Source organism: Cebus imitator, unplaced genomic scaffold (genome assembly GCF_001604975.1).
Source record: "Cebus imitator isolate Cc_AM_T3 unplaced genomic scaffold, Cebus_imitator-1.0 Scaffold602, whole genome shotgun sequence".
In the NCBI taxonomy this organism is placed as follows: Eukaryota; Metazoa; Chordata; class Mammalia; order Primates; family Cebidae; genus Cebus; species Cebus imitator.
Genome location: NW_016107917.1, coordinates 199,360 through 211,670, shown reverse-complemented (window position 1 = coordinate 211,670; position 12,311 = coordinate 199,360).

Sequence of the window (12,311 nt, the reverse complement as noted above, 5' to 3'; positions counted from 1 at the left end):
TAGCAGCACTATTCACAATGGCTAAAAGATGGAAAAAAGCCCAAATGTCCATCATTTTAAAAAAAATCCACGAATGGATTTTTAAAATGCGGCATATCTGTTAGAACTGAATAGTATTCTACCATATACTGACACATGCTACAACATGGATGAACCTCAAAAATGTGCTATGTAGAAAAAAGACAGACACAAAGGTCACACATTGTATGATTCCATTTGCATTAAATATCCAGAATAGGTAAATCCATAGACAGAATGCAGATTAGTGGTTTCTGGAGCCTTGGGGAAGGGAGGAATGGGAATGACTGCTTGATGAGTATGAGGTTTAAATACGGGGTGATGAAGCTGTTGTGAAACTAGATAGAGTGATTATTATACAACTTCATGAATATACTAAATGTCACTGAATTGTACACTTTCAAATGGTTAGTCTTATGTTTTATGTGAATTTTACATCAATTTTTTTTTGAGACAGGGCCTAGCTCTGTCACCCAAGCTAGAGGGCAGTGGCATGATCATGGCTCACTGCAGCCTCAACTTTCTGGTCTCAAGTGAGGTTACAGTGAGCCTCCCAAGTAGCTGGGACTACAGGTGTGCACCACCACACCTGGCTATTTTTTTTATTTTTTGTAGAGATAAGGTCTCACTGTGTTGCCCAAGCTGGTCTCAAACTCCTGGCCTCAAGCAATCCTTTCACCTCAGTCTCCCAAATTGCTGGGATCATACCTGTGAGCCACCACGCCTGGCCACATCAATTTTTTAAAAAGAGGAATGCACCAAATGCATAGAGGAAGTTGAGACTACAGGTGTGTGCCACCAAACCCAGCTAATTTTTGATTTTTTTTGGTAGAGATGGAGCGGGGTGTCCTCCGTGTTACCCAGGCTGATCTTGAACTACTGGGCTTAAGCGATCCTCCCACCTCAGCCTCCCAAAGTGCTGGGATTACAGGTGTAAGCCACCACACTCAGCTAGAAGTGGTGTTTGAATTGAGTTGTTAATAATTTATGAATCAATTAGCAAACATTTATTGTGTGCATACTAAATGCTAGTCACTGAGGTAGGCATTGAGTTGCTATAAATAGATATAGGTCTGGCGCGGTGGCTCACACCTGAGGCATGAGAATCACGTGAACCTGGGGGCAAAGGTTCCAGTGAGCCAAGATGGTGCCACTGCACTCCAGCCTGGGTGACAGAGTGAGACTCTGTCTCAAAAAAATTAAATAAAATAAATACATAAACAGATAGATATAGTAGGTAATAGTAGATACAGATACCTATGTCTACACATATATGAATATTCTTTCTTGCTCTCTCTCTATACACACACACACAGACACACACACACACATATATATGAATTCAGATCTTATCTTCCCCCTCAGAGAGCTCACTATATAATTGGGAGAGGCAGATACATAAATAGGCAATTATAGTGCTTTGTGGTACATGTGATGATAGATGTATATACAAGGTATTATGGAAGTAAGGAGGAGCAGCACCCATCACAGCCTGGGGGTGTTTTAAAGAATTATTACAAAGTGGCCAAGTGGCCAAGGCACGGTGGCTCATGCCTGTAATCACAGCACTTTGGGAGGCTGAGGTGAGAGGATTGCTTGAATCCAGGAGTTCAAGACCAGCTTCGGCAATATAGCAGGATGCTGCCTCTACAAATAATAACAATAATGGTAATAATAAAATTAGCTGTGTATGGTAGTATGTGCCTGTAGTCCCAGCTACTCAGGAAGTTGAGGCGGGAGGATTGCTTGAGCCTAGGAGGTCGAGGCTGCAATGAGCCATGATCACACCACTGCACTCCAGGCTGGTGACAGAGCAAGACCCTGTCTTGGAAAAAAAAAGAAATTGGCCAAGTGAAGAGGGAAAGGAAGGTCATTTTAGGAAGTGTCAAGCTAAGAGATAGAAGATATATATGGAGAGACAGAGTGAGTGCGTTTGTGTGTGTGTGTGCGTGCGTATGCATAGGAAGTAATTACAAATGGTTCCATCTTACCTTGAATTTTTTTTGAGATGGAGTCTCACTCTGTTGCCAAGGCTGGAGTGCAGTGGCATGATCTTGGCTAACTCCAACTTCCGCCTCCTAGGCTCAAGCTGGGACTATGGCGTGAGCCACCACAGTCAACTAATTTTGCTTTTTTTTTTTTTTTGTATAAACAGGGTTTTGCCGCGTCACTCAGGCTGGTCTCGAACTCCTGGACTCAAGTGATTGTCCCGCTTTGGCCTCCCAAGGTACTGGGATTACAGGCATGAGCCACTGTGTCCGGCTAAGTGATTCCATCTTATAAAAAAAAAAATTAAAACTAGGAAGTGGCCAAGTAATGGGTTTCAAACAAGTGAACAACAGGCTTATGTTTTAGATAAATTCTTTTATTAGCAGTGTGAAGTCTAAGATTAGAAGAGGAAAAAGACTGGAGGCAGGGAGACTAATAAGAAGGCTATTGCGCGGTGGCTCACGCCTGTAATCCCAGCACTTTGGAAGGCCGAGGCAGGTGGATAACGAGGTCAGGAGATCAAGACCATCCTGGCCAACATGGTGAAATTCGGTCTCCACTAAAAATACAAAAATTAGCTGGGTGTGGTGACGCGTGCCTGTAATCCCAGCTACTTGGGAGGCTGAGGCACGAGAATTGCTTGAACCCAGGAGGTAGAGGTTGCAGTGAACTGAGATCGCGCCACTGCACTCCAGCCTGGGCAACCCAGTGGACACCCGGGGGGAAAAAAAAAAAAAAAAAAGGCTGTTGCAATAGTCCAAATGAAAGATTTTAAGGGTCTGAGCCAGGCAAGGAAGTGGTAATTGTGAGTAAAAGGAAAGGTCAGAATCAAAACGTTCTTAGATGGTAAAATTAACAGGACTTGAGGATTGATTGGATATTGGTGGTGAGAAAGCATTAAAGATAACTCGAGGTTCCTGTTTTGTGTGATGGAATATGTATTTATCAGGGATGTTAGTTGATAGCAACAAAGGCTGACTCAGCATAATTTTTTTTTTTTTTTTAAGGATATTGGGGCTGGGCATGGTGGCTCACACCTGTAATCTCAGCACTTTGGGAGGCCAAGGCTGGAGGATCACTTGAACCCAGGAATTCGAGGTCAGCCCAGGCAACTTAGTGAGACCCTGCCTCTAAAAAACAAAAAATAAGTGTGGTGGCTCATGCCTTAATCCCAGTACTTTGGGAGGCCCAGGCACGAGGCACGTGGATAACTTGAGGCCAGGAGTTTGAGACCAGCCTGACCAACACAGTGAAACCCCATCTCTACTAAAAAAACAAAAATTAGCTGGGTGTGGTGGTGCCCACATGTAATCCCAGCTACTCAGGAGGCAGCTGAGTGAGGCACAAGAATCTCTTGAACCTGGGAGGCAGAGGTTGCAGTGAGCTGAGACTGTGCCATTGCCTTCTAGCCTGGGTGACAGGGTGAGACTCTGTCTCAAAATAATAATAATAATGATAATAATAATTTAAAAATTAGCTGGGTGTTGTGGCACACACCTGTAGTCCCAGCTACTCAGGAGGCTGAAGCAGGAGGATCATCACTTCAGCCTAGAAAGTTGAGGCTGCAGTGAGCCATGATCATGCCACCATACTCCAGCCTGGGCAACAGAGCAAGATCCTGTCTCTTAAAAAGAAAAAAAAGGATATTGGGAAGCTCCCACAATTGTTGGGAGAGCTGGAGAATCAGGTTAGAGGCTAAGCTTTCAGGAACAATGCCTCAAACCATTCCAGAAGTGGCTGGATGCTACCGGTGCCCCCACTGCTGTGAGAAGTCAACCTTGAAAACCCTGGAAATTCCCTAGTAGCAAAAATAAAAAATAAAAAAGGAAGAGAAGCTCTACACTCCATATATCCACATACAGCAGGTTTCTTCACTAGGTGACAAGGGAGACTGGCAAATAGCCCTGACTTACACTGCAGAGCTGGGGCTCATAACATGGACATTCTTCCATATATAGAAAAGCTCTTTAAATTCTGAGGGCAGCCACGGTGTGACACAGATGGTGCTGCTATCAACCAATGTAGAGAATAGAAGAGTTTGGGGGCAGGAGTGAGAAGTTCCATTTTTAACATGTGGTATTTCAGGTGTCTGTAAAACATTCAGATATAGATGTCTAGCAGGTGGTGGGATATTTAAAGTCCTTAGCATTCAGGTAGCAGTTAAAACAACAAGAATGGGTAGGATGGTCCAGGGAGAGCATGTACATCGAGATGAGAAGAAGAAAGCAAAGAGAATCCTGGGTGTGAGAAAGCAAGCTTGCCTGGATTCTCGGTGCCCCTTTAAAAAGCCCTACCGGCCTGGCGCGGCAGCTCATGTCTGTAATCCCAGCACTTTGGGAGGTCAAGGCAGGCAGATTGCTTGAGCTCAGGAGTTCAAGATCAGCCTGGGCAACATGGTGAGGTGCTGTCTCTACAAAAAATACAAAAAAATTAGCCAGGCATGGTGGCATGTGCCTATAGTTTCAGCTACTCAGGAGGCTGAGGTGGGACGATCACTTGAGCCTGGAAGCTGAGATGTGCCACCGCACTCCAGCCTGGATGACAGAAAGAGACCCTGTCTCAAAAAAAAAAAAAAAAAAAAAAAAAAAAAAAAAAAAAAAAAAGAACTATCTTCTGACCCAGTTGCCTCACGTTTCCTTAGTGTTCACCCATACAAAGTACTTCACTGTGTGAGTATCTCAGACCCTTCACAGTTATTCACAAAACATTGGGCGACATTAACATCTAAGTGGTAGAAAGAGGAAGAGGAGATCAAAAAGGAGACCAAATAGGAACTGTCAGAAGTACATATAGAATAGGCCAGACACGGTGGGCTCACACCTGTAATTCCACCAGCACTGTGGTAGGCCAAGGCAGGTGGATCACCTGAGGTCAGGAGTTTGAGACCAGCCTGGCCAACATGGCAAAACCTCATCTATACTAAAATTACAAAAATTAGCCGGGCATGGTGATGCATGCCTGTAAACCTAGCTGCTCAGGAGGCTGAGGCAGGAGAATTGCTTGAACTTGGGAGGTGGAGGTTGCAGTGAACCGAGAGTGCACCACCGCACTCAATCCTGGATGGCAGAGCGTGACTCCGTTTCCAAAAAAAAAAAAGTACATGTACATACGGAATAACTAGGAAATTAAATTAATTCAAGGTGATAGAAGTCAAGGAATAAGAACTTTCAACAAGGAGGGAACGATCAGCAGTGTCAAATGCTTACAGAGGTCCAGTAACATCAAAAGTGAAACGTAGCTATTGACTTTAGCAGTTTGGAGGTCACTTTGTTAAAAGCAATTTCAGTGGAAACATTTTCCAGTACAGTAGGTGGAGGTATGAATGGATTTCTAGAGACTGCAAATTAGACCTTTGCTAGTTGGAGAAGCTTAAAGCTGAGAAGGAAAGGAATTGGCACCTGATTAACATTCAGGATTACCGGAGAGTTTTGTAGTCTTTCTCTTCTCTTTCCTCCCTCCTTCCCTCTTCCTCTCTCTCTCTCTCTCTCTCTCTTTCGTGGCACGAGTCAGCTCACTGCAACCTCCACCTCCCAGGTTCAAGCAATTCTCCTGCCTCAGTCTCCCGAGTAGCTGGGATTACAGGCGCCTGCCACCATGCCCAGCTAATTTTTGTATTTTTAGTAGAGACAGGGTTTCACAATCTTGGCCAGGCTGATCTTGAACTCCTGACCTTGTGATCAACCGGCCTCAGACTCCCAAAGTGCTCGATTACAGGCATGAGCCACCGTGCCTGGCGTAATTTTTTTCTTAATGTGTGAGGCCCTAATGTGTTTGAGGCTGAGGAACAGACACCACAGGTTGAAATCAACAAAGGGATAATTCATGGAGCAGGCTGCTGAAAGAGACTGAAAAAAGACAGCATTTGGGGCACAGGGGGATGGGTGGATCTTGAACAGGAAGATAGAATGGAGAGAGGGATGGATGTAATGTAGTGTTGCTTATAGTTGTTCCACTGAGGCTGAAGACCATGTACTTCTAGTGGCACTGGTTTATATTGTTTTGTAGGGTAGAAACATCTAGATTAAGAACGGGAGAAGAGTGGTTAGTTGTACCGACCCAGGGTTAGAGGTTTGTGGGGCTGGTGCGGTAGACAGGGCTGAAAGGGAATTGAGGGCAACAGTGAGGGAGTAGCTCAGAGAGTCAAGCATGGGGTTAAGAATGGTTGAGGCCAGGTGTGGCCTATAATCCCAGGCTCACGCCTATAATCCCAGCACTTTGGGAAGCCAAAGCGGGAGGATCATTTGAAGCCAGGAGTTCGAGACTGGCATGTGCAACATAGTTAGACCGCCCCCACTACCATCTCTATACATTTTTTTTTTTTTTTTTTTAATTTAGCCAGGTGTGGTGGCACGTGCCTGTAGTTCTAGCTACCCAGGAAGCTGAAGTGGGAGGATCGCTTGAGCCCAGGAATTCAAGGCTGCAGTGAGCTAGGATCGTGCCACTGTACTCTAGCCTGTGTGACAGAGTGAGATCCCTGTCTCGAAAAAGAAAAGAAAAAGAAACATTGGGAAGGGAAGGAAAAGAGGCTAGGAGGGCCTGATAGACTGGGAGAAAATAGAGGGCTCAAAGGACTAGAGGAGTCCATATGAGGTTAAAAAAACAACAACAAAGAAAACCTCACATGTGGGTGAGGGCCTGAGGGAGCAGAAAGGAGAGCGCTGTGGTCTAAATGGAACATTGGAGTTGTAGATGTTAGAGGTGAGCAGTTACGGACCGCAGTAAAGTTCAAGATGTGGTGCTTTTTGTGTGTGTGGCTGAAGTGGAGCAGAGAAGGTAATTGAGAGAGTCAAGGAAATGAGAAGTTGCTGATAGTGTTATCTTCATAGACAATGAGATTCCCTCTTAAAAGGGTCAGGAATTAGAGTGGAGAGGGAGGCCAATTGCCAGTATCTTTACTTAAAAGGAGGAGAGTGAAGGATATGTAAGAATTTGCTAGGCAGACTGGGTTGGAGGGGATGGTCATTCTAGCGAGAAGGAGGAGATTGAGAAAAGGCACGGTTGGAAGTGTGAAACAGCCTGATCTTTTTAGGGAACTAAAACCAGTATGAGTGACGCCAAGTGTGAGTACAGGAATGTAGCAGCAGATGAGGCTGGATTAGTAGGCAGAGCTGACATATGGAGGGCCTTGTGCACTAAACCAAATGATGCAGAACCACTGAGGGGTTTTAAGCTGAGTATTGACTTAATTCTGGTTTGCATTTCAGATTTTCTAAGGTCAAATGTGGAAAATTCAAGTCAGGTAGGACTAGAGCCCCAGAGACCAGTTACAGGGTTGTTGCAATTGCCCAAGCCAGGACAAGGGGCGTGGCACTGGCAGCGGAGTTGGAGAATGAATTCCAGAGCTATTTTGATATCCCACATGTGTTCTTGCAGCTCTACACCCTTTCACCTATTTTCAGCATGCAATGTGAGGCTTGGTAGGTTTTCCCGTTCAGCTTATGCTCTTTAATGGCCCAGCTCTTCACCCCAGAGGCAGCTGTCAGACCTTTGAGGATGAAGTCCTTATTACTAATATCTCCACTATGCCTACTCCATAGGGCAGGGGATGAAATTATCTAAGGCTTTTTGGTCTCAGCTAATTTACTTTTCTTTACTTGCTTTTGTTTCCCTCTACCAAATCCTTCAGTTAATCGGAGGCAAGCATTTCATACCTTGAACATAATGGAATCAGGCTGTTTCTTTTTAAGTGCTGTTACCTAGAGGTTCATATGTGGCAAATTGAAAGGGCTAATGCTATACATAATAGTTACACTGAGGATGTGAAACCGACAGACCCTCTCCCGCAACCACCACTTGGCATTCTTCCTCCTTTTTCAGGGTTACTCATTGCCATTTGTGGTAGGCAAAATTCTAAGACAGCTCCCGATATTCCCTCATCCCAGTGTGCACACACTTTCTCCCTGTTACTTAGTCAAACACGAATCTAGAAACTGCTGTGAGGGGATTGTGCAGATGTAATTAAGTCAGCTGATTTTAAGAAATAGAGATTATCTTGGGTGAGCCTGACCTAATCAAGTGAGCTCTTAAAAAGCACTGGGCTCTTCAGTCACAAAAAGACAAATACTTACCTGAATTGAACCTTAGAAAGACTGGAGGTGAAAAAAAAAATGACAAATACTGTATAACTCCACCTATAGGAGGTATCTAAGATAGTAAAATCCATAGAAACAGAAAGTAGAAGGGTTTTTACCAGGGGTTGGGAGAGAGGGGGGAGTTTTTTTATTTTTAAAACTTATTTGTATTATTTATTATTATGTTTGAGACAGTCTCTCTCTGTCGCCTAGGCTGAAGTGCAGTGGTGCAATTTCAGATCACTGCAGCCTCAACTTCCCAGGCTCGAGTAATCCTCCAACCTCAGCCACCTGAGTAGGTGGAACTATAGGTGCATGCCACCATGCCCAGCTAATTTTTTGCACTTTTTTGGTAGAGTTGGGATTTCTCCATGTTGCCCAGGCTGGTCTCAAATTCCTGGGCTCAAGCAATCGGCCATCCTTGGCCTCCCAAAGTACTAGGATTAGAGGCTTTAGCCATTGTGCTTGGCCTGAGCTGTTTTTGAATGGATAGAGATTCAGTTTTGCAAGATGAAAAAGTTCTGGAGATCTATTGCACAACAATGTGAATCTACTTAACACTACTGAACGGCACACTTAAAAACGGTTAAGCCTACCAGGTGCAGGGGCTTACACCTGTAATCCTAGCACTTTGGGAGGCCGAGGGGAGAGGATCACAAGGTCAGAAGATCGAGACCATCCTGGCTAATGTGTTGAAACCCCGTGTCTACTAAAAATACCAAAAAACAATTAGCCAGGCGTGGTGGCATGCACTTGTAGTCCCAGCTACTTGGGAGGCTGAGGCAGAAGAATCACTTCAACCCAGGAGGTGGAGATTGCAGTGAGCCAAGATTGAGCCACTGCTCTCCAGCCTGGGCGACAGAGCAAGACTCTGTCTCAAAAATAAATAAATAAATAAATAAATAAATAAATAAAGTTAACCTGGGCACGGTGGCTCATGCTTGTAATCCCAGAACGAACTTTGGGAGGCCGAGATGGGTGGATCACCAGGTCATGAGTTCAAGGCCAGCCTGGCCAAGGTGGTGAAACCCCATCTCTACTAAAAATACAGGCCGGGCACTGTGGCTCACGCCTATAATCCCAGCACTTTGAGAGGCCGAGGCGGGTGGATCACGAGGTCAAGAAATCGAGACCATCCTGGTCAACAAGGTGAAACCCTGTCTCTACTAAAAATACAAAAATTAACTGGGCATGGTGGCATGCCTGTAGTCCCAGCTACTCGGGAGGCTGAGGCAGGAGAATTGTCTGAACCCAGGAGGCAGAGGTTGCAGTGAGCCGAGATCGCGCAATTGCACTCCAGCCTGGGTAATAAGAGTGAAACTCCGTCTCAAAAAACAAACAAACAAACAAACAAAAAACCCCACAAAAATTAGCTGGGCATGGTGGTGGATGCCTATAATCCCAGCTACTCAGGAGGCTGAGGCAGAGAGTTGCTTGAACCTGGGAGGTGGAGGTTGCAGTGAGCCGAGATCGCGCAATTGCACTCCAGCCTGGGTAATAAGAGTGAAACTCCGTCTCAAAAAACAAACAAACAAACAAACAAAAAACCCCACAAAAATTAGCTGGGCATGGTGGTGGATGCCTATAATCCCAGCTACTCAGGAGGCTGAGGCAGAGAGTTGCTTGAACCTGGGAGGTGGAGGTTGCAGTGAGCCGAGATCATGCCACTGCCCTCCACCCTAGGCAACAGAAAAAAAAAATGGTTAAGATGGGCCAGGCACAGTGGCTTATGCCTATAATGCCAGTACTTTGGGAGTTCAAGGTACGAGGGTCACTTGGGCTCAGGAGTTCAAGGATACAGTGAGCTGTGATCACGCCACTGCATTCTAACCTGGGCGACAGAGTGAGACCCTGTCTCAAAAAAAAGTTAAGGTATAAATTTTATGTTGTGGGGTTTGTTGTTGTTGTTGTTTGAGATGGAGTCTCGCTCTGTCGCCCAGCCTGGAGTGCAGTGGTGTGATCTCAGCTCACTGAAACCTCCATCCCCTCTGGGCTCAAGTGATTCTCCTGCCTTAGCCTCCTGAGTAGCTGGGACTAGAGGTGCCTGCCACCATGCCCAGCTAATTTTTTTTTTTAATTTATTTTATTTTATTTTTTTTTAGCAGAGACGTGGTTTCACCATGTTGACCAGGCTGGTTTTGAACTCCTTGGCTCAAGCAATCTGCCCAGCTTGGCCTCCCAAAGTGCTGGGATTCTAGGCTGTTGTGTGTTTTTTAATCACCATTTTAAAAGGGCAGGAGGGAACTGGGCTGCTTCCTGTGAGATTTAAAGCATGACAGGAATTTGACACAAAGAAGATTCTCCATTGCTGTCTTTGAAGATGGAGGAGGCCATATCACAAGAATGGGAGTAGAAGAAGGTAGTTACCGGAGGCTAGGAAGGGTAGTGGAGGGGGAGGAAAGGTGGGATAGTTAATGGATAGAAAGATAATTGGATAGAATAAATAAGATCTAGTATTTTATAGCACAATAGGGTGACTACAGTCAACAATTTATTATACATTTAAAAATAACTAAAATAATATAATTGGATTGTTTGTAACACAAATGATAAATGCTTGAGGTGACAGATACCCCATTCACCCTGATGTGATTATTATGCATTGTATGCCTGTATCAAAATATCTCATGTACCCCATAATACACACACCTACTATTGTACCCACAAAAATTAAAATTAGAAAACAAAACAAGACAAGGAATGTGTGTGGCTTCTAACAGTTGAGAGCACCCTCCACCCTAACTACCAGCATGAATATGGGAACTTCAGTCCTACAGCCACAAGGAACTAAATTCTGCCACAACTACATGAGTTTGGAAGAGGACCCTGAGCTTCAAATGAGTTTGAAGCCTGACCAACACCTTGACACTGAGCAGAGGACCCAGTTAACCTGTGCCTAGATTCTTGATACATGGAAAGTGTAAGAAAATAAATGTGTGTGTGTTTGGGGGGGTTTCTGTTGTTTTTTTAAATGAATTTTTATTTAGAGATAAGATATTGCTGCATTGCTCAGGCTGGAGTGCAGTGGCTCAATCTAGGCTCACTGCAGCCTCTACCTCCTCGGCTCAAGCAATTTTCCTGCCTCAGCCTCCTGAGTAGCTGGGATTACAGGTGCCTGCCACCATGCCTTCCTAACTTTTTTTTTTTGATATTAGATTATCAGATAAAGATACCATGGTTCAAAATCTATAAAGCCTAGCAAGAGTTTGGAGAAGCTAACTTTTTTTTTTTTTTTTTGTATTTTTAGTAGAGATGGGGTTTCACCATGTTGGTCAGGCTGGTCATGAACCCCTGACCTCAAGTGATCCGCCCACCTTGGCTTCCCAAAGTGCTAGGATTACAGGTGTGAACCACCATGCCTGGCCTGTTTCTTCTTAGACTAGTCAACAAAACTGCCTATTGCTGGCAATATGATTTCATTTTCAAATTAAGAATCCATATTCGATGAAAAGCCACCAAGATTCAAATAAAAAATATATTTTAAATTATTTGTAAAGTAATATTTCTCATGTACAGTGTGACATGTACAATAATTAAAATTGGCATTTCTGAAGGCATTTTATTTTATTTTGAGACAGAGTCTAACTTAGTCACCCAGGCTGGAGTGCAGTGGCGTGATCTCGGCTCACTGGAATTTCTGTCTCCCAGGTTCAAGCAATTCTCCTGCCTCAGCTTCCTGAGTAGCTGGGATTACAGGTACCCGCTACCATGCCTGGCTGATTTTTGTGTTTTTAGTAGAGACGGGGTTTCGACATGTTGGTCAGGCTGGTCTCGCACTCCTGACCTCAAGTGATCCGCCCACCTCGGCCTCCCAAAGTGCTGGGATTACAGATGTGAGCCACTGTGCCCGGTCTAAAGGCATTTTAAAGAAAACATTGAGATGCAGCATTAACAGAGAAATTGCTCATAACCCATTTAAGATTTTAGTAACTTTTATCCTGTTTCAATAATACCAACTCAGAAACTATAATGTATACTTTATAATTTACTTCCTAGATGACATATGATTTTCTTCAAAAGCAAGATAGTTGCCTTGTGTAGCTGGTCTCCTTGAAAACTATTTTTAGTTCTATCATCATTTTCTGTGATAAATATTTTCACCTTCTAAAGTTTTAGATTATTGCACCAAATAGAAAGAAAACAGGTTTTTTTTTCTTTTGTTTTTGTTTTTCGAGAGAGAGAGGGAATGAGAACTTTAGTGTACTTTCAGTAGCGTTCTTTTTTTTTTTTTAA